At 43.5% G+C, this 24,409-nt stretch overlaps 1 long non-coding RNA gene across 1 annotated transcript in view; it reads right to left on the bottom strand.

Moving 5' to 3' along the window:
- LOC139764762 (uncharacterized) overlaps window positions 1–24,409 on the bottom strand; it is a 262,860-nt gene that overhangs the window by 42,624 nt on the left and 195,827 nt on the right. The window contains exon 3 of the long non-coding RNA XR_011716458.1: window positions 6,413–6,549. This is a non-coding gene — a long non-coding RNA (uncharacterized lncRNA). The remainder of the gene's footprint in view (window positions 1–6,412; window positions 6,550–24,409) is intronic.

The raw sequence follows: 24,409 nt of genomic DNA on the forward strand, positions 1-24,409 counted from the left end.
CCTCTATCTTCTATCCTCCATCTTCTACCCTCTATCTTCTATCCTCTATCTTCTATCCTCTATCTTCTACCTTCTATCTTCTATCCTCTATCTTCTATCCTCTGTCTTCTACCCTCTATCTTCTATCCTCTATCTTCTACCCTCTATCTTCTATCCTCTGTCTTCTGCCCTCTATCTTCTATCCTCTATCTTCTATCCTCTATCTTCTACCTTCTATCTTCTATCCTCTATCTTCTATCCTCTATCTTCTACCTTCTATCTTCTATCCTCTATCTTCTATCCTCTATCTTCTACCCTCTATCTTCTATCCTCTATCTTCTATCCTCTATCTTCTACCCTCTATCTTCTACCCTCTATCTTCTATCCTCTATCTTCTACCCTCTACCTTCTATCCTCTATCTCCTATCCTCTATCTTCTATCCTCTATCTTCAACCCCCTATCTTCTATCCTCTATCTTCAACCCCCTATGTTCTATCCTCTATCTTCTATCCTCTATCTTCTATCCTCTTAGCAGTGATGACCCCACTTCCTTCCACCATAAGCCAGCGCGGGCCGGCGTGAAGGTCGGATCTACACGGGTTCGAATCCTAGGCGTGGCCTTCGGCCCACACCCAACCCAGGTCTTCATCCTCCCCTTCCAGAGAAACAGGCCAATAAATGGGTAACTAACTTAAGCTAAGAGTAAAGAAATTAATACACGTTAACCTCCCTCACCTCACTGAACAAAGGCATAACTCTCTCTCTCTCTCTCTCTCTCTCTCTCTCTCTCTCTCTCTCTCTCTCTCTCTCTCTCTCCCTCTCTCTCTCTCTTTCTCTCTCTCTACCACACACACACACACATCCCGAACCTCCAATTCAATGAAGCCGTTTCGTCGTCGAAAAAGTGTCCACAACTCGCCGTTGGAATCAACAGGTGCCAGGGACTTCGAGGGTATATATATATATATTCCCTCCCCCGACCCCAGTCGCTTTCCTCTCCCATGTCCTTGTGTACGAGAAACGTTTCTGTATTTCCTTAACAGAAACGTTTTTTGTTGTTTTTTCGAACATGGGGCATCTACGTCGCCAAAATTATCCCGCCACTTGGGTTAAAAAGAAGCTAAAGAGTTCATTAATATGCAAAATAATAATGGTGTTTGTATATTTCTCTTTTGCCTAATACAAACACGTACTTCAACTTTATCCCCGCTCCCTCCCTACATCATTCGTCACTCCATAGCGTTATAAAAACACTTGCGAAAGAAGCAGGCATTTTCCTCATTCACATACATGAAGAAGGATTCATTTATGTTAATATTATCGCATTTCTTATCATCCTTATCTCACTAGTCACTTATACGTTTACTCAATATATATCGCGTCATAATCTTATTTTCTTTTTTTCCTTTCTCTTCCACTTGTCTGTTGTCTTGTTACCCTCCATTATTCCCAATTTCCATCTTTCTTTAATCATCTTTCTATGCACTAAATCATTCCGTTTATTTCTCCAGTATGTCACGACAGGGAAGCCGGAGCTTTTAAAAACAATTTGTGTACAATAGCAGTCTTCTGCCATCCCATTAAACAAGGTTTTCCAAACAGAAACTGAAAAGTGTAAATAAAAACCTCGCACTTAATCCTAATAATGGGCGAGGAAAGGTTGAAAAAGAGGATACATGGATCAGAAGTGGAGGGAGCAAGAAGAACTGGGAGAAAAAGTTGGAGAAGGAACTTTGGAGTGAAGAAGATTTTGAGTCCTTGGGGGGCCTGAACATGCAGGAGGGTGAAAGGCATGCAAGGGATTTTGAGTGTTTGGGGGCCTGAACATACAAGAGGGTGAACGGCATGCAAGGGATAGAGTTAACTGGACCCATGTGGTATACAGAGTGCTACGTGCTGTCAGTGACCTGAGGCAGGACATGTGAAGCATCCGGGATAAACCATGGAAAGGTCTGTGGGGCCTGGATGTCGATAAGGAGCTGTGGTTTCGGTGCATTACACATGACAGCCCGAAAAAGGATATAAGCGAATGAGGCCTTTTCTTCGTCTGTTCGTGGCACTACCTCGCGAATGCAGAAGAAAAATTAGACAGAAGATGATCATAAAAACACAAAAGGAAAAACTCGGATCTTCCATTGGCTATGACCAATGTCATTGTCAACATCCAACCGTGTTTTCCTTAGAGCAAACCAATTTACATGCATGATCACTCGGCAGGGCAAACCCTACTACCTCGGAGAACCAGTAAACTTCAGCCCTCTCCCTAGGAGCACTTATAAATCTCGTCTTACATACGTCTCCAAAAACGTTAACGCTACGTTCAATATAGGTCTCCCAGGGCGTCCTACCGTCAAAGACAAACATGGAGACACATGAGTGAAAACACTTCGACTTCCATATACGCACTACTCAGGCCGCACCCATCTCAAACCCCCTGAGTCTTGACCAAGACATTTCCATATATCACACACTCCTCCAAGGCACCAAACGAAATACAATAATATTTGTCATCATAGCTCAAGAGGAAATGAAGTGGGAGTTGGGGGTAAGAGCAGCCCTTGACGAACACTGTGATGTGACGTATTCCAACACCTTTTGATTTACTCTCAAGCCCCGTCGTCAAAAACCACACAATCCTCGTCGAACCCAATGCTCAAGAGGTTGAATCAAAACCGCTGCAGACTTCGCCAAGTTCAATGACATCTCACCATCATACCACCACACACACCTAATCTTCGTTAAACCCCTTCAAAAACCCTCTACTACACTCATTGCCCAAACTACACCCAATCTTTAAGAAGCCAATTAGGGCTCTGGCAGATGGCGTCTGTCTACTTTGGCAGATGGCGTCTGTCTCCACCCACGCCCCCCCCTAACACAGACTCCATCACTGGAAACGCAAAACGCCAACAAAGTCCATCTCATTATGCGTCTCGCCAACCTACACACTCGAAGCCGCCCGCTTTTCCTTAGCCAATCTTGACGGGGTATGGACGCAACGCCATTTCATATTGGTAATCAACGGGTCTTGTATTGACAGATGTTCAAACCCATGTTCACCGCTTCGTTGTCGATCCTCCTCCTCTCCTCCAAGCGGACGATGTCTCCACCAACCACATTCATATTCCGAGGTGTCTCCACTTTCATTTCATGGCCAATTGTCAATTTGCATGTCAATATTCACAGGCGAGAGGTACGAGGAGGGAGGGAGAGAGAGAGAGATCCCCTCCTCCTCCTACAATATTCACTTTAGCCTCCCTGATCCGATATCAGTACGCCGGATTCGCCGGATATCCGGATGGAAATAATTGCCGATCGGCCACACCAAGAAGAAGAGTTGGAAGAAACACTGTAGGGTTTGATCCCGTGTGTGTGTGTGTGTGTGTGTGTGTGTGTGTGTGCGTGTGTGTGTGTGTGAGGAGCATCCGATACAGCTGGAGTACAAAGGGGTTTGTATCTTCATACACCAACTCTATGAGTCCTGCTTTAGTAATAAGGTCTGCTCAGCTGGTCTTCCACGATGCCCTAGGCCTCGCAATTAACTGGTGGTTAAAAAAAAACCTTTATCATATCCCTTCGCGTCTCTAAATAATGCATTTTGCAGAGCCATGGGTGATGGTAGGGGGGTTAAAAAATAAAGATATGCCACGAGCATGTAAAAATGAACTCTCTCCAGGGAAATGGAGCCCCAAAGAAAGATTTATCCAGTATGGTAATGAATGACACCTATTCTTGCCTTTTCTATTTTCAAACACCTGATCCACACATGTCCTCTACCTCCTCCTCCTACCCTCCCTTGAAACCACAATGTTCCACCACTGTATGAACGAACGCTCAGTGCAAGCCAACACCTTCTCATTCACACACACACACACACACACTTCCGTACGGCATAATTTGAAGGGAGAGAGAGAGAGAGAGAGAGAGAGAGAGAGAGAGAGAGAGAGAGAGAGAGAGAGGGGAGATATCTGAGATATCGATAGATAATGGAGTAGTTGTCATTTAAAGATAATCGGGTTGTAAGTAGTATGAGAGAAATGAGAAGCTTAAAACTCCCAAAGCTCAGCGGCGTAAGGAAAGACGATGAGAACCAGCTTAAGCTTTTTTTTAAAAAATGAAAGAAATGAAAATATTTCACGTGCCAAGAGCTTGACCAGAACCTAACCTTGACCTTTGACCTCAAGACCAACCCTTTCCAGGTTCCAAACGTTGCTCCCGTCTCATTGCAAACGTTGCGTCCGTCTCATTGCAAACGTTGCGTCCGTCTCATTGCAAACGTTCCTCCCGTTTCATTGCAAACGTTGCTATCGTCTCATTGCAAACGTTGCTCCCGTCTCATTGCAAACGTTCCTCCCGTTTCATTGCAAACGTTGCTATCGTTTCACTGCAAAACGTTGCTTCCGTTTCATTGCAAACGTTGCTATCGTCTCACTGCAAAACGTTGCTTCCGTCTCATTGCAAACGTTCCTTCCGTCTCATTGCATACGTTGCTTCCGTTTCATTGCAGACGTTCCTTCCGTCTCATTGCAAACGTTCCTCCCGTTTCATTGCAAACGTTGCTATCGTTTCACTGCAAAACGTTGCTTCCGTTTCATTGCAAACGTTGCGTCCGTCTCATTGCAAACGTTGCTCCCGTCTCATTGCAAACGTTGCTCCTGTCTCATTGCAAACGTTGCTCCCGTCTCATTGCAAACGTTGCTCCCGTCACTTACACTTAACTGTACTTTAGATATAAGTATCGAAACGAAATCTAACAAACCTACACACTTAAGTGTATTCTAACAAACCTACACACTTAAGTGTACGTACACACTGAAATGTATTCTAACGAACCTTTACCCCTTACTGTATTCTCACAAATGTACACCCCTTATTGTATTCTAACAAACTTACACTCCTAAGTGTATTCTAACCAACCTACACCCCTTACTGCATTCGAACAAACTGTATTCTAACATAAGTACACTCTTAAAGTGTATTCTAACAGATCTACACTCTTAAGTGTATTTTAACACCCACATTTGCCTGAGAGTATAAGTGTATTCTAACAAACCTACACTCTTAATGTATTCTAACACCCACATTTGCCAGAGAGTAAGTGTATTCTAACAAACCTACACTCTTAAGTGTATTCTAACAATCCTACACTCTCAAGTGTATTCTAACACCCACGTTTACCTGAGAGAACAAGTGTTTTCTAACAATCCTACACTCTTACGTGTATTCTAACACCCACATTCGCCTGAGAGGATAAGTGTATTCAAATATTCATCCACCTAAGTCCCCTTGACACCTAGCATTCACTATCGTACAGACGGATGCATAAGGTAATATCAAGGCGCCCTTTGGTAGCGACAACATGTAACATTACCCAATGATTTGTGAGGACTCTACATAATGCTAATCACTTAATATTACAGGACTCTACCAAGGGCAAGACCCAGCCATTGCCAACCCTTCCCACCCCGACTGCTGCTACGACGCCCCTCGGAGATATCAGGGTTGCGACGCCCCTCGGAGATATGAGGGTTGCGACGCCCCTCGGAGATATGAGGGTTGCGAGGCCCTCGGAGAACTTAGGGTTGCGAAGGCCTCGGAGATATGAGGGTTGCGAGGCCCCTCGGAGAAATCAAGGTTGCGACGCCCTTGGAGAACTTAGGGTTGCGACAGCCTCGGAGAATTCAAGGCTGCGACACCCTCGGAGAAATCAGGGGTGCGACGCCCTCGGAGAACTTAGGGTTGCGACGGCTTCGGAGAAATCAGGGTTGCGACGCCCTTGGAGAACTTAGGGTTGCGACGGCCTCGGAGAAATCAGGGTTGCGACGCCCTCGCAGGAATTAGGGTTGCGACGCCCCTCGGAGAACTCAGGGTTGCGACGGCCCTCGGAGAAATCAGGGATGCGACGCCCTCGGAGAACTTAGGGTTGCGACGCCCCTCGGAGAACTCAGGGTTGCGACGGCCCTCGGAGAAACCGGGACGCAAGTCTATTCTGCAAGTGACGCAGCGCCGCCCTTTACGACAGGTGTTGTAGGTGTGATGTTCATCTCTATCTCAAGGAAGAGCTGTGTCTATCCCCGGCTCCACCTGAGGTATTGCAAGTCCATTTAGCCCCAGGAGGAGTTGTTATGACCCACGCGGTTTTCTTTATGGGATGTAATGACGTGCGCCGACGTGCAATAAAAAATTATTTATTTCCGCTACTGTGCCATTACTTTGCGCCTAGAGAGAGAGAGAAAAAAAAAGATGAACTCTAATACCATTTTCTTTTTCTCCTCCTGCCGTAAATTCTCGAGTCCCTTCGCCTCGAGATGATCAAATTATATAGAGGAGAAGAGATATGACACAATGTTTATAACGTTATACGATAAAAGGAACAAAGATTAAATTATCAAATTTATGAATTTCCTTATTCCTAAATTGGTTTTCGCTCACCTGATTGACAGCCTCGCAATTTCAGATGATGTGGTCGATCAGCCAGGTGGGCCACACATCGAAAGAGGTGCAGGACCAGAAGTCTCTTTCGTCCTTATGGTCGACAGACAACATGTCATTGTCTTGAGGCCACGATTCTGTAGAAGGAAGTGCACTGTCTTCACCACGAGTTGGATATAAATGTTGTATTTTGAGAGCAGTTGTAAAAGAACTCACATATAATTCCAAGCAGTTCTGAGTCTGGTTGACTCAAACATCTTCACTCATTAACATCAGAGAACTCACATACACTTCTCACCAGTTCTGAGTCTGGCTGACTCAAAACATCTTCAGTCACTCACATCAAAGATCACATACACTTCTCAGCAGTTATGAGTCTGGCTGACTCAAACATCTTCAGTCATTTCCATCAGAGAACTCACATGCAATTCCAAGCAGTTCTGAACCAGGCTGATCCAAGCAACTGCAGTCATTACCATCTCCACAGCTGCTGGTGTTAAAGAATCAATGGCAAAGTTTCAAAAGTTTTCGTTCTGGACTTTTGCATTTAAAATTGGTTATCACCACATAAGCGATTCAAGAATACTTGCTCGCAGTCAGAGCACTTGTAAGAAAAGTTAGTGACTTTAACAGGTATATGAAAGGAAGGAGAATGATGATATGGCATGGAAGAGAATTTCTTTGGCTAAACTTCTTGAATCTGTCAAAGCCTTTAACTGACATGATTCTGAGGCATTTGTAACACGATAAAAACTTATTCAGCGGTTTAAACCATTCATCCTAGTTCTTTTCAACGAGAACGTGATTGCTGTGGTTCACGTCAGACGTAATCAGAATCATCTAATTGTTACTTTATATATCTAAACTAACCAGTCCCAGCAGGGATCCACCTGCTTACTCATGGAATACTCATGATGCAATCACTGAGTACATCAAAATATGTTTTACAGGTACTGTTCATTTTAAAAGAAAGAGAAGAAGTCAAGACATTATACTCAATATCCTTGCTGATGATACAAACATATACTACCCTATCCATATCTTGGAAAACCTCATTGCTTATGTTATTTCACAAACTGACATACTCTATTCAGGGTCTGTCGCCAAAAGACTGTTACTAAATGTCACAAATGGATTCTATGCAATAATCCATAAGGCAAAGCGTTCATCAACTGAGTGACCTAAGTGAGGTACATGGTTGGATGTCATACCCCCTTCATACATTGCTAATACTGCTTTGCTTTTGCAACCTCTAACTGATATATGGCATTGTACCATGGGGTAGTGATGACTATGATGCATTATATCTTGTACATTCAACTTGTATCCATTATCCCCTGTCCTGTGTGGATATGTGTATGTGCAATTGCCTATCTGTACTTTATGGAGAGTCTTATTCTAGTGGAGCCCCATCTCTTAAATTTTTTCCACCATACAACTTCAAAACTTGTACATGGTGTCTACACTCACAATCTTTTAATTCACTTTATTCCATTCATCCACAGCCCTTATACTATGACAGTTTTTCTCTCACAATCAACCTCCATCCAAAATATTCTCTTTTTCCACCTGAAGCTTGCTGATACTTTAACTCCTCTTCATCCAATTCTCGTTAGCCCTATTTTTCAAATGTTACACCTCCCTTCTGATCTCCTGCCACGTTCTCCCAATCACACACACTCCTTCCTTGCAAGTAGATCCCATACACCTCACTTATCTCTTTCACTAGAAACTTAACTTTGTCATCCCACCAGTCACTACCCTTTCTCACACACCCATCTTTCACCCTTCACACTCAACATATTTCTTTCACACACGTCAGCACTGCCTACCATCATATACTTACCTTTTGCCATTCTACACTTAATTTCTCCAGGTATTTCTTCACAAAAGCCTCTCTTTCAAGCTCTCTAACTTTCATCTTTTGACATTAACATGTATACATCAAAAGAGCAGTTCTTTCTCATACCCTTTTTGATCTCTTCCTACATATCCTCCAACTTTCTTCAAAAAACTTGTATAAAGATTCTCTCAGATGCAAAAGAACTCATCATCACTTCACAATACACTGACACAACAAAAACAACAGACATAGACCATATCATTCAACAACTGGAACAATGGCTCACCCAGAAAAGAATGTTTGCATCCCTACAGAAGTTTTCAATCGAAGACAGAAATGTATCAGATCTGCTCCCTCTTATCACACTGAATGGACAATCATTCCCACTGGACAAAACATAAGCTAATCTGGGGATCACCCATGACATTCAATCCCTACACCACAAACATCAACTGCACGAAAGCAGCATAAAAAAAAAAAAAAATCATGCCCTTGAAAAACTAACGAGTAACAACAAATTTGGACAAAATGGAAAATCCCTCAGTATCTTCTATACCTCACCTGTCTGGTTGTCCATTTTCTCAAAGGCATCAATAATACAACCAAATACACAAAGGAAAGCACTCTGAACAATCACTGGCTGCATGGCAACCACAAACACCCAACAGCTACACAATGAGAGAATGGAAAAATAGATCCTCTTAAGACAGTCCAACTCCAGTAGTCTTAGCATTCAATTCTTTGTAACAGCACTAGACACCTCTCATCCAAACCACTTCATCCATAACTAATTTCCATCCCCCAAATAGAAATAAAAAGCTTACTCCCCTACCTCATATTTTAGAAATCTATATTATATCTATATTTCCCACCCCTAATAAGCATAATACTGACAAATTATATATATTTCAAGACAAACCAAGATGCACTAAACAGTCCACATCCAAACTCAGCCTTTAATACCATCCCCACAAATCATACATCCATGTGGAACCACACATCCCAGACATACACGAGCTACACTTTCTCGTCTGCACTCTGGGTATTACCCAACCCTACAATACTACAAACATCGAATAACACATCACAAGACTCTGCATACCCACAATTCAACTACCACAATGAAGATATGGAACACACACTGTTCAACTGCCCTGCACTCTCACCACAGAGACGCACTCACATCGCTACACTTTATAACCTGTGATTACCCCTAGTAGATGTGGCTGACTTTCTGAAAGCTGCAGGATCTCTATAAAAACATAAGGGACTCCTGGGGTAGTAAGAAAGTATGTGCATGTAGGTGGAGAAACTGAATTTCTTTTTGAGTTAAAGGAAAGATCTATAATCAAAACCAAAAACCAGGAACAAGCTGATTAACATCTCTGTGAACAACTTTTTCGATAAATTCTTCCGTAAATTACTTTGAAAAATCTATTTAGCTTAAATCATCATTAGTTATCAGTTACCTAACAATAATACACAGCTTAAATCATCACTAGTTATCAGTTACCTAACAATAATATACAAAGTCATTTTAATCACAGCTAAAATCTACATAAGAACATTGCCTTAAGCATTGAGAAAAGGCAGTAAAATCAGTTAATAATCAAGGTCTGGCATTAGGAATGATTAAGTAATAAACAATGCCTTACCATCCTGACATATAATCACCAATGACAAAATGTTCTTTTGAAGGTAAACTTCAAAAACAGACTGAGTTTGTGGTTTACGGCGATTCAACTATGACTTTCAACAAATATTTGCATGTGTTACTGAAAAAAAAATGGCCAACACAATTTTCTTACCTTAAAGCCTTCATATCATCACAGATATGTTGATGATACATTCTTACTGTTGAAATCCAAACATCAAATCTAACATTTCTTTGATTACTTAATTATTGGAATACCCACGTGTGATAATAAAATTCAAAGGAACTTCCCTTTGTACGTATCAAGGTCTACAGAGAGAATAACTCTTTCTCATCAGTATAAAAAATATTTATACAGACCTCATCACTAAGTTTAATGCCTTCTTACCTTTTATATCTAATGCTAATTTCATTCTCACATTGATAAATCAGCCATTCAAAGTAGATAAGACCAAACTCATTTTCATGAAGAGTGTGATTTCCTGTGGGATACATTTTAGAGAAATGGATTTTCCCTAAACTCCAATAGATGGAAATTAAGAAAAATTCAAATTAAAATTTACATCAAGAAAGATCTCAAATATACTGTACCTAAAGATGTAATTGATATGAATTTACCATTACTAGAATTTGTAAGTTTTTCTGAGGAAAACTATTACAAGATATTCAGTTTAATTTAGCCAATGTAAATTCAAAGTTAGTGTCTGCCTACCCAAATACTGATGACAGCCTATTCAGACTTAAGATCCCAATGCACGAACACTCATCTACAAAAAATAAACTTCTGTGTAGCACAGGAAAGGCTTCCTGAGACTTTACCATTTGCACGGATAAACATAGACATTCATTTAGGACAAGCTAACCATTGAATAAACCCATGAATTCTCCAATTTAGCAATATGCAGAGGATCAAGGACATAGCTTAAGATATAATGATCTTAAAATTCTACACACTGCCAATTCTGATTTGCATTGGTGTATGCCTTAAGAGTTTGTAGATTTGAAGAGAGAAACCAAAATTAAATGATAATGTGTTTTTTTCAGATATCAGGCTATGACACTAACATTCCATTAAGGTTTTCTTTCTCTCACTTACTGCCCAGTGTTCAAACACTCATTACTTTTGAAACTTGACATCAGAAAAGGAATTTAAAAGATTCACTCTAATAAGACATATTCATAATTACACCCCTGGGATCATATAGGCTTTTGTTAATCAATTGCATGGTACAATTGTACAATAAGGTTCATTACTTTACCACCATCAACTCTCAATTATTGATTAGTGACTGCTATGACTAACTTCACTCAGTACTTAAAATTATTCTTAGGTAAAATTACATCTAGCTATATCTCTAATGAGCCATGTAAGCACCAAAGACTTATGAAACTAGAAAACAGAACAATAGATTCTGTAACTCTTAATTAGCTCCTTCCTGGCACTGATCTCCATATATATATATATATATATATATATATATATATATATATATATATATATATATATATATATATATATATATATATAGTATGAATCTACATGAGTATGTATATATATATATTATTCACTGAAAAAGCAGTGCCCTGTCCAGGACCAAGCACCACAAACCTTTTTATGGTTATCACTGTTTGCTGTACGCCATATTGCTCCTATTCACTCTATTCTGTGCATAATAATAATATTAATAATGATCATAATAAAAATAATAATTTTTATCATTATTACCTTTTCTCACTCATTCTCTCCATATGTTGAAACCAATTCAGCACACCCTCTTCACCTCTCGCAACCACACTTTGTATTACCACACATCTCTCTTATCCTTTCTGTACTTACTTGATCAAACCATCTCATACCACATATTGCCCCACATATTTCAATTCCAACACATCCACCTTCCCCTTCACAGTCTTATCTATAGCCCATGCTTCACATACATATAATAATACTGGGACCAATATACCTTCAAACATAGCCATTTTTGCCCAACAAAGCAACAATCTCTCTTTCCATATAATAATAATGATTGGGGAGAAAGAATACTTCCCACGCATTCCTCACGTGTTGTAGAAGGCGACTAAAGGGGACGGAAGTGGGGGGTTAGAAACCCTCCTCTCCTTGTGTTTTAACTTACTAAAAGGGGAAACAGATGAAGGAGTCACTCGGGGAGTGCTCATCCTCCTCGAAGGCTCAGACTGGGGTGTCTAAATGTGTGTGGATGTAACCAAGATGAGAAAAAAGGAGAGATAGGTAGTATGTTTGAGGAAAGGAACCTGGATGTTCTGGCTCTGAGTGACACGAAGCTCGAGGGTAAAGGGGAAAAGTGGTTTGGGAATGTCTTGGGAGTAAAGTCAGGGGTTGGTGGGAGATGGCCAGAAAGCATTATTGGATTATGTGTTAATTGATAGGCGCGTGAAAGGGAGACTTTTGGATGTCAATGTGCTGAGAGATGCAACTGGATGGATGTCTGATCATTATCTAGTGGAGGCGAAGGTGAAGATTTGCAGAGGTTTTCAGAAAAGAAGAGAGAATGTTGGGGTGAAGAGAGTGGTGAGAGTGAGAGAGCTTGGGAAGGAGACTTGTGTGAGGAAGTACCAGGAGAGACTGAGTGCAGAATGGAAAAAGGTGAGAACAAAGGACGTATGGGGAGTGGGGGAGAAATGGGATGTATTTACTGAAGCAGTGATGGCTTGCGCAAAAGATGCTTGTAGCATGAGAAGCGTGGGAGGTGGGCAGATTAGAAAGGGTAGTGAGTGGAGGGATGAAGATGTAAAATTAATAGTGAAAGAGAAGAGAGAGGCATTTGGACGATTTTTGCAGGGAAATAGTGCGAATGACTGGGAGATGTATAAAAGAAAGAGGCAGGAGGTCAAAAGAAAGGTGCAAGAGGTGAAAAAGAGGGCAAATGAGAGTTGGGGTGAGAGAGTATCATTCAATTCTAAGGAGAATAAAAAGATGTTTTGAAAGGAGGTAAATAAAGTGCGTAAGACAAGGGAACAAATGGGAACATCGGTGAAGGGGGCTAATGGGGATAATAACAAGTAGTGATGTGAGAAGATGGAGCGAGTACTATGAAGGTTTGTCGAATGTGTTAGATGATAGAGTGGTAGATATAGGGTGCTTTGGTCGAGGTGGTGTGCGAAGTGAGAGGGTTAGGGAGAATGATATGTTAAACAGAGAAGAGGTAGTAAAAGCTTTGAGGAAGATGAAAGCCGGCAAGGCACCGGGTTTGGATGTTATTGCAGTGGAATTTATTAAAAAAGGGGGTGACTGTGTTGTTGACTGGTTGGTAAGGATATTCAATGTATGTATGACTCATGGTGAGGTGCCTGAGGATTGGCGGAATGCATGCATAGTGCCATTGTACAAAGGCAAAGGGGATAAAGTTGAATGCTCAAATTACAGAGGTACAAGTTTGTTGAGTATTCCTGGTAAATTATATGGGAGGGTATTGATTGAGAGGGTGAAAGCATGTACAGTGCATCAGATTGGGGAAGAGCAGTGTGGTTTCAGAAGAGGTAGAGGATGTGTGGACCAGGCGTTTGCTTTGAAGAATGTATGTGAGAAATACTTAGAAAAGCAAATGGATTTGTATGTAGCATTCATGGATCTGGAGATGGCATATGATAAGAGTTGATAGCGATGCTCTGTGGAAGGTGTTAAAAATACATGGTGTGGGAGGCAAGTTGCTAAAAGCAGTGAAAAGTTTTTATCGAGGATGTAAGGCATGTGTACGAGTTAGAAGAGAGGAAAGTGATTGGTTATCAGTGAATGTCGTTTGCGGCAGGGGTGTGTGATGTCTCCATGGTTGTTTGATTTGTGTATGGATGTGGTTGTTAGGGAAGTGAATGCAAGAGTTTTGGAGAGAGGGGCAAGTATGCAGTCTGTTGTGGATGAGAGGGCTTGGGAAGTGAGTCAGCTGTTGTTCGCTGATGATACAGCGCTGGTGGCTGATTCGGGTGAAAAACTGCAGAAGCTGGTGACTGAGTGTGGTAAAGTGTGTGAAAGAAGAAAGCTGAGAGTAAATGTGAATAATAGCAAGGTTATCAGGTACAGTAGGGTTGAGGGACAAGTCAATTGGGAGGTAAGTTTGAATGGAGAAAAACTGGAGGAAATGAAGTGTTTTAGATATCTGGGAGTGGATTTGGCAGCGGATGGAACCATGGAAGCGGAAGTGAGTCACAAGGTGGGGGAAGGGCCGGAAAGAATACCAGCAGTCCACATGTGAGTGAGACAGAAAGAACTGACAGATACCTGGGTCAAAGGAGTGCAACTCGACAACCACTGAAGTGGTGGTTGATTTACATCATATTTTGCATGATCATCACAGCCTTATATATTACCTTACATTACTGATATGTCACATGATCATTTTAGCCCTTCTATCACCTTACATAAGGCAAAAAATCATATAACATCCCATGGTCCCCAGGTCACAATCACCTTCACAGAGTATAAAATCCACTGTTATGCTTTTCACCCAAATCCATCTATTGCTTCAGTACTGTCCATAAAATGATACTTGACCAATAATTATAACAATAATAAAAATTCTAATAAAAACAACAGTTATACTTGATAATAACAATAACAATAATAAGAGAATTATATTCCAAAATGTGTTGCCAATGGACTGAACCAGGGCATGTGAAGCGTCCGGGGTAAACCATGGAAAGGTCTGTGGGCCTGGATGTGGATAGGGAGCTGTGGTTTCGGTGCATTACTCATGACAGTTAGAGAATGGAAGTGAGATGACACGGCCGTTTTGCGTCTGTTCCTGGCGCTACCTCGCTGACGCGGGAAACGCCAATAGGACAACCAAGAACAAATGAAGTAATAATAGTAAAACATAATAATGAGTATCAATACAAGCATTTTTTTTTCCAAATTCAACATCTCATTTCTCCTTCATCCAATCCTAAATTTTCAATGGACCTCCAATTTTTCTTCCTTGCTAGACACTACCACACTTCGCTCTTCCCCTTCCAGGACTTACTCGATCAAAACCCCCCTCACACTTGATATTCCCCCAGATACGCAGCCTCCCTCACACCCACCCTCCTCCATATATATTCACTCATAGCCCACCGCTATTCTTACTCCAAAATGCTTAAACAAATCCACAATTCTTCACCATTCAACATCTCCATAAAACACTTAAAATCATTCTTTTACTTTCTGCTAGCATTCAACTTCACCTTCCTCCTCCTCCCTTCGCTCATCCCCCAAGTGTGATCCATCATTCTATCTATCTCCTCTCACGCAGCAACTACCACAGCATCATCTATATATCACAAGTGAAGCAAATTCCCACAGGTTCAATGCCAATTAAATGAGCATCGTATGATCTTACCTGTTGCTCATGTCAGTTCTCTATGCTAAAGTTCCGATTCCAAAGCAGTCGTTGCTATTTCTTTTGTAAGTCTTAGAGCACTTTCGTCAGATGAGATAACTGTAAGAGAGGTGCCAGAGTGTAGAAAACGAGATTTGGGACTGCCCCGTCAAAAAGAAAATACAATATAAACACTGCATCTGAGTGCTGGTGGCTCTGGCTTCGGCCGGGAAGATAACGTGTCTGTTTCCATCATTTCCCAACTCTTGTTGTCCAACTGTTTAATCAAACTACGTTATAACGACAGAGAAATCCTATCCCAAGCAAGAAATTACGTCGGAGCGAAAATTAATAGCAATATTACTGTTCGTGCCAGGCGAATACACACGAGTCTTAGAGATGTATCTGTTTACCATGGGGATAAAATGGGGGTAAGAAACATTTACATGTTCTTCAAACTACTTCTTGAGCACTTGGGTACGACCCTTGAGCACGACGGTACGACCCTCGGGCACGACCCTTGGTTAAAGATGGGGAGACTATCAGCCAAACCAAAGGTTCAGGTCAGAAATTCAAACCAATTCCGTACTGATGCATCCCGTTTTCTGACATAAGGGTGATAGGTCACTTGAAAGGGGGTCTGATACAAAACATTCCAAGAATGCTGCAAAAGAGACAATAGATTCAACACAAAATGGGTCTTAGGGGAGTTGGTTCTCGTGGACTTTACGCACCTATCTAACGCAGGGCTTCAATAGTATTTGTTCTGAAAGTCACGAAAGCAATAGATGTATATAGATGTATATATTGACTATAGTATCAATAAGGTTAATTGGTTCTTTGGGAGAACGTAAGATGCTGTGACATTATTAGGACCTCCAAAGCATCAATGCAAATGGCAAGAGAAGCGAGTATTGACTATATATAACATATAACATATATATATAACATATATATATATATATAACATATAACAAATTATGTTTACACACTTCGGGTGCCTGGGTCTTATACCTGCTGCCCTCAGAATAGATCAAGTCTTTATCTATCGGCTTCATTTATGACCGTGGGGACTGATCCCTTACCACCCCCCACCCCTTTTTTTTTTACGCATAAGGCCTCCGTAATGGCCGCGACTACCTACGCATCTCATGGGGGGCGTACTTGCGTATCCTTTATGGCCTCAGGAGTATTAATTCATAGCCTCAACAGCTCATCCAAGTCGACTGAGCCTTTGATTGTGAAAAGTTCTCTACTTCTTCTCTTCCCACTTGTACTGGGATTAACCCATATCCAGGTGTCCAAAGAGGATCAGCTAATAAAAGCAGAGAATTTAGAGTACGCGATCCTTTTATAAACAAAAAAAAAGTTTCGTAACGTCAGGTTTAAGAAAGAACGAGATATATATTTTTTTTTCTGCACTGGAGGTTAATGATTTCTTTTTTTTTCATACCGTTTGCTGCAATGTGCAGCTCACTCCAATTCACGTTTGCTCTCTTTTTCAACCCCTGCACTTTCCATTTGGCTTCCTGCTCCTCAGTGACACGTTCAAAGCCTACTTGAAATACAGAAGGTAGAAACACTATCATGGGTTCAATTTCGATACAAAAAAGACACAAGAACAAAATGAACATGGCACAGTTATTTAGTATCTATCCACAAACTCATGATCATTTCTCGTTCAAAACACCTCGTTAAAGCATTCAGAACAAATACACCCAAACAATTACACCTCACTGAACTATTAGGGTTCAGTTCAAATACAAAGACACACAAGAACAAAATGAACATTGAACAGTCATTTAGTATCTATCCACAAACTCATGATCACTTCTCGTTCAAAACACCTTGTTAAAGCATTCAGAACAAATACACCCAAACAATTACACCTCACTGAACTATTAGGATTCAGTTCAAATACAAAGAGACACAAGAACAAAATGAACATTGAACAGTAAATTAGTTATTAATCTATAAACAAACTCATGATCACTTCTTGGTCAGAGGACCTCGCAAAAACATCCAGGAGAAATACACGCGAACAATCAAACCCCACATACCACTGTCCTGCCCTCAGAAGCCAAGGGCCATTAAACCCTCTCTTAGCATCGTCATCTCGACCCAACGGCACACAACTTAATAATACAGTACTTCCGCCACTGTCTCTTCTCAGAGGCACTGTCGGAAGTGTTACCACTGTAACGTGAGGCACTGTCGTAACAGTGTTACCACTGTAACGTGAAGCAGTGACACATCTGGACTCGTTCACTGACCTGGATCCGTTAAGTCTGTACGTTTCCCCCAAGGGGCCCCGCGCCCCCCCGGGGGCACTGACCGACACCACGATCAACGCAGCCCCATCACGTCTGCGTACTTCCTGTTCCAGTTGGGGCAGGAAAGAGCTATGATGCCCATACGCAGGACCAGCTCTGTGTGTGTGTGTGTGTGTGTGTGTGTGTGTGTGTGTGTGTGTGTGTGTGTGTGTCTCCTCCACGTGATGACTTAAGGCTCTTCTATATAATTCTCGGTTGCGTAAGAATCTACTATCGTTCTCCTACGGTGGTATATACGCATATACATTCAACTACCATAAGCCGGTATATACGCATATACATTCAGCTACCATAAGCCGGTATATACGCATATACATTCAGCTACCATAAGCCGGTATATACGCATATACATTTAACTACCATAACTACGCCGGTATATACGCATACGCCGGTATATACGCATATACATTCAGCTACCATAACTACGCCGGTATATACGCATATACATTTAACTACCATAACTACGCCGGTATATACGCATATACATTCAGCTACCACAAGTACGCCGGTATATACGCATATACATTTAACTACCATAAGCCGGTATATACGCATATACATTCAGCTACCATAACTACGCCGGTATATACGCATATACATTCAGCTACCATAAGCCGGTATATACGCATATACATTCAGCTACCATAAAAATGCCGGTATATACGCATATACATTCAGCTACCATAACTAAGCCGGTATATACGCATATACATTCAGCTACCATAACTACGCCGGTATATACGCATATACATTCAACTACCATACAGAGGAGACCGATCACTTGTTGCATAATTCCCCTGACCGCTCTACACACAGACACACACACATCACAACACTTTTACGACCTGTGGTCCCGGCCGGTGGATATGGCCAACTTCCTGGGCGCTGCAAGGTAGAAAAGGACTCTCGGGGCAGAAAGGCGAAGCATATTGGCGCTACCGGACTCCACCTGCTGGAGATTACAACGAGAGTGTAGTGTCACTTTTGGTGAGGTTATTAGTCAGAAGACTTCTCACTCCAAAGGAGCTTCCACTGCCCTGCTACTGGAAGTAGTGCATTCCTGGACTGCAGGAACTTTTAGATGTGGAAGGATGGACTGAAAATGATTCTAAGCGATAGAGGACTGAACATGCAAGAGGGTGAAAGGCGTGCATGGGATAGAGTGAATTGGAACGATGTGGTATACAGGGAACAACGTACAGTCAATGGACAGAACCAGGGCATGTGAAACGACAGGGTGTAACATTGGACAGTTCTGTAAGACCTGGTTATGGTAAGGGAGCTGTGGTTTCGATGCATTACACATGACAGGTAGAGAATAGATGAGAGAAAATGCGGCTTTTCTTCGTCTGTTCTTGGCGCTACCTCGCAAAAGCGGGAAGCAACAGCCGTGTGAAATATATATACATACATACATACACACACACACAGACACACACACAGACATATATATATATATATATATATATATATATATATATATATATATATATATATATATCAGGGGTTTGTGATGTCCCCATGGTTATTTTAATTTGTTTACGGATGGGGTGCTTAGGGAGATAAATGCAAGAGTTTTGGAGAGAGGGGCGAGAATACAGTATATATATATATATATATATATATATATATATATATATATATATATATATATATATATATATATATATATAGGAAAGGATAACAATTTTGCGCGTGATTAAGAATATTGCTACGAGTCCAACTTAATGCATTTCAACGTGCCTTCTCACACGGCTTGGGAACATGGAATTCCATCACGCAGTACAACCTCGCGGGACACAACACAGTGGGCAAGTTTTTCTCAGGTTACCAGACTTGGCGATGCGTCCGTCCTCTTTCAGCGGCGCAGACGTGATGCGCAGTGGAAGCCAAGGAGAGAGAGAGAGAGGGAAGGAGAGGGAGGAAGGAGAGGGGCCAGATCTCATGACATCCCCCCCTCACCACCATGTGTGTTTACATGACGTCGGGGGACAATGCCTTAGTATGATCTTATCACCTTCCCAGGAACCGATGATGATCCTTGGGTTAAACTTGCATCTCCCCTGATGATGTGATTATTACGCGAAAGTGCACTTGGGAACTTATCGTGTTTCATTTCCCCGTGGCTCCCCGCTCCCCTCCTAAGACCTCCAAAGCTCCCCGCCCTCACCCCAAGATCTCCAAAGCTCCCCGCTCCCCTCCCAAGACCTCCAAAGCTCCCCGCTCCCCTCCCAAGACCTCTAAAGCTCCCCGCCCTCACCCCAAGACCTCCAAAGCTCCCCTCCCAAGACCTCCAAAGCTCCCCGCTCCCCTCCCAAGACCTCCAAAGCTCCCCGCTCCCCTCCCAAGACCTCCAAAGCTCCCCGCTCCCCTCCCAAGACCTCCAAAGCTCCCCGCTCCCCTCCCAAGGCCTCCAAAGCTCCCCTCCCAAGACCTCCAAAGCTCCCCTCCCAAGACCTCCAAAGCTCCCCGCTCCCCTCCCAAGGCCTCCAAAGCTCCCCGCTCCCCTCCCAGGACCTCCAAAGCTCCCCGCCCTCACCCCAAGACCTCCAAAGCTCCCCTCCAAAGACCTCCAAACCTCCCCGTCCTCACCCCAAGATTGCAACACTACCCACTCCACTGCTAAGGTCCCAGAGTATATATACATATATATATATATATATATATATATATATATATATATATATATATATATATATATATATATATATATATATATATATACATATATATATATATATATATTTTTTTTTTATACTAATCGCCATTTCCCGCATTAGCGAGGTAGCGTTAAGAACAGAGGATGAGGACTGGGCCTTTGAGGGAATATCCTCACCTGGCCCCTTTCTCTGTTTCTTCTTTTGGAAAAAAAAAAAAAAATGAAGGGAGGATTTCCAGCCTCCCGCTCCCTTCCCTTTTAGTCGCCTTCTACGACACGCAGGGAATACGTGGGAATATATATATATATATATATATATATATATATATATATATATATATATATATATATATATATATATATATATATATAACATCTTTTATCTATGAGCTGAGTTGTATATGAAGTATATATGTGCCATCCTTTCGAAAGGAGACATTTGTTGGCAAGTGTGTGTGTGTGTGTGTGTGTGTAAGCGTTCGTGCATGCGTTGTAGCGGGCCCTGTGTGAGCGTTCGTGCATGCGTAGTAGCGGGCCCTGTGTAAGCGTTCGTGTGTGCGTCTCGCGGGCCCTGTGTAAGCGTTCGTGCACGCGTCTCGTGGGCCCTGTGTGAGCGTTCGTGTGTGCGTCTCGCGGGCCCTGTGTAAGCGTTCGTGCATGCGTAGTAGCGGGCCCTGTGTAAGCGTTCGTGCACGCGTCCGTGCATGCGTGTAGCGGGCCCTGTGTAAGCGTTCGTGCACGCGTCTCGCGGGCCCTGTGTAAGCGTTCGTATAAGCGTTCGTGCACGCGTAGTAGCGGGCCCTGTGTAAGCGTTCGTGTATGCAGAACATTAACACATACGTATGTAAACTCGGGTTTACCTCCAGCCTTAACGAATGAGTTATACGACCTTGTCTCCAACAAAATCATGTGTACGCACACACGCACGGGGATATTCCCGTGTGTGTGTGCGTACACACATAGCCCGGGAGGTCTGTGTGTGCGTACGTACAAGGGGATGGGGCGGGCATGTGCGTGGCGCCCCCCCCATATGTAAATGTATGTAAGTGTGAGGGTTTGTGTGTGTGTGTGTGTGTGTGTGTGTTCGGTCGTCCCCCCCCCCACGCTTCTCCCACAATTGTGGTCGTGTGGGATGGGGGTGGTGATGGGGTGGGGAGAGAAGGGCTGTAAGGTGATGGGATGAAGGGAAGGGGCCGGTTGAGTGATGGGATGTAGGAGGAGAGGCTGGTTGGGTGATGGGATGAAGGAAAGGGCCGGTTGGGTGATGGGATGAAGGAAGAGGCCGGTTGGGTGATGGGATGAAGGGAAGAGGCCGGCTGGGTGATGTGATGAGGGGGAGAGGCCGGTTGAGTGATGGGATGTAGGAGGAGAGGCCGGTTGGGTGATGGGATGATGGGAAGAGGCCGGTTGGGTGATGGGATGAAGGGAAGGGCCGGCAGGGTGATGGGATGAAGGGAAGGGCCGGTTGGGTGATGGGATGAAGGGAAGGGCCGGTAGGGTGATGGGATGAAGGGGAGAGGCCGGTTGGGTGATGGGATGAAGGGGAAAGGCCGGTTGGGTGATGGGATGAGGGGCAGAGGCCAGTTGGGTGATGGGATGAGGGGCAGAGGCCCGTAGGGTGATGGGATGAAGGGAGAGGCCGGTTGGGTGATGGGATGAAGGGCAGAGGCCAGTTGGGTGATGGGATGAAGGGAAGGGCCGGTTGGGTGATGGGATGAAGGAAGAGGCCGGTTGGGTGATGGGATGAAGGGAAGGGCCGGTTGGGTGATGGGATGAGAGGCAGAGGCTGGTAGGGTGATGGGATGAAAGGGAGAGGCCGGTTGGGTGATGGGATGAAGGGGAGAAGCCGGTTGGGTGATGGGATGAAGGGAAGAGGCCGGTTGGGTGATGGGATGAAGGGGAAGGCCGGTTGGGTGATGGGATGAAGGGAAGGGCCGGTAGGGTGATGGGATGATGGGAAGGGCCGGTTGGGTGATGGGATGAAGGGGAGAGGCCGGCTGGGTGATGGGATGAAGGGAAGAGGCCGGTAGAGCACGACGGTATACGACCCCTTGAGCACGACTATACGACCCTTGAGCACGACGGTATATACGACCCTTGAGCACGACGGTATATACGACCCCTTGAGCACGACGGTATATACGACCCTTGAGCACGACGGTATATACGACCCCTTGAGCACGACGGTATACGACCCCTTGAGCACGACGGTATATACGACCCCTTGAGCACGACGGTATATACGACCCCTTGAGCACGACGGTATATACGACCCTTGAGCATGACGGTATATACGACCCCTTGAGCACGACGGTATATACGACCCTTGAGCACGACGGTATATACGACCCCTTGAGCACGACGGTATATACGACCCCTTGAGCACGACGGTATATACGACCCTTGATCACGACTATACGACCCCTTGAGCACGACGGTATATACGACCCTTGAGCACGACTATACGACCCTTGAGCACGACTATACAACCCTTGAGCACGACGGTATATACGACCCTTGAGCACGACTATACGACCCTTGAGCACGACGGTATATACGACCCCTTGAGCACGACGGTATATACGACCCCTTGAGCACGACGGTATATACGACCCTTGATCACGACTATACGACCCTTGATCACGACTATACGACCCTTGAGCACGACTATACGACCCTTGATCACGACTATACGACCCTTGAGCACGACGGTATATACGACCCCTTGAGCACGACTATACAATCCTTGAGCACGACGGTATATACGACCCCTTGAGCACGACGGTATATACGACCCCTTGAGCACGACGGTATATACGACCCCTTGAGCACGAGTAATGTATTGATGAGCTCCCACAGACACGCCCATCAGTAGCCAAAGAGCAAGATTAAAGGCATCATTTTCCCTTCAGCGAACTTCCATCAGGGAGAGATGCCTTCATTTACAACCTTCATTTACAGGCGAGGAAGGGGGGGGGGGGGGGTCGTATTTACAATCTCTAATCGCTATCTCTCTGGGATCGGACACAGAGCAAATTGTAAATGACTCTTACAGAGGAGATCATGTTTTACAGTGTTTCATTTACTGGATGGCTCATTTACATATTTAACGACTGAACGAATGATTTGGCATTTACTTCAAGACTTATTTACAGAGATCAAAGCGACTTACATATTCTCATTATCTCTATACATTAGTACCCAAATCTAAATACAATTACTCACTCCTTCTCTCATTTTCTCTTTCATTGATGGATTTTTTACGGTTGAAAACGAGAATATCAAAGAGCTTCGTAAATGAGAACTCATCACCCCTTCGTAATGACCCATTCCCATCCACAGAAGATGAGAAGTGGAGTACAACTGCGAAGAGAAGGGGCGACCACAGAAAACGGGAGGAATAACCAGGCGATGGGTGACTACAAGAGAAAAATTTGACCTCGACATCTTTGCGCCTCGGTTACCCAACCCTGGAGGGCAAAGTCATACATGGAAACACGGGAGAGAGAGAGAGGGATGGGAAGGTGATGTCAGGTGAGATGGGAAATGTATGGAAATGATACACGAGACACAGACTTGAGGCAGAATAAGGAGACAAAGACACACGACGCGTAGACACAGAAATGGACACAGATAAAAGCGGGGCTGGCGTGTGACACAGACATATATGAAAGCCCATGCGATCATGGGAGATAAGAGAAGACGAGAGATAAAAACAGAAGAACAAATGAAGATAAAAAGAGATATAGGAGGCGTCGGAGACACAGACGAAAGACAGGGCTTGCAGACAAGGATAAAGAAACGCGAGTTGAGGCGAGAGAGTGAGAACAGACGAGGACAAGGAAGGGAAATGCAAAAGGTATTTGGGGGATGAAGAGACCACGAGAGACACTGAGAGACAGAGACACACTAAGAGACACGGGGTAGAGACACTGCGACACAGAGACACACTAAGAGACACGGGGTAGAGACACTGTGAGAGACAGAGACACACTAAGAGACACGGGGTAGAGACACTGCGACACAGAGACACACTAAGAGACACGGGGTAGAGACACTGTGAGAGACAGAGACACACTAAGAGACACGGGGTAGAGACACTGCGACACAGAGACACACTAAGAGACACTGTGAGAGACAGAGACACACCAAGAGACACGGGGGGAAAGAGGGTG

The sequence above is a fragment of the Panulirus ornatus genome, chromosome 51 (assembly GCF_036320965.1).
Source record: "Panulirus ornatus isolate Po-2019 chromosome 51, ASM3632096v1, whole genome shotgun sequence".
Classification (NCBI taxonomy): Eukaryota; Metazoa; Arthropoda; class Malacostraca; order Decapoda; family Palinuridae; genus Panulirus; species Panulirus ornatus.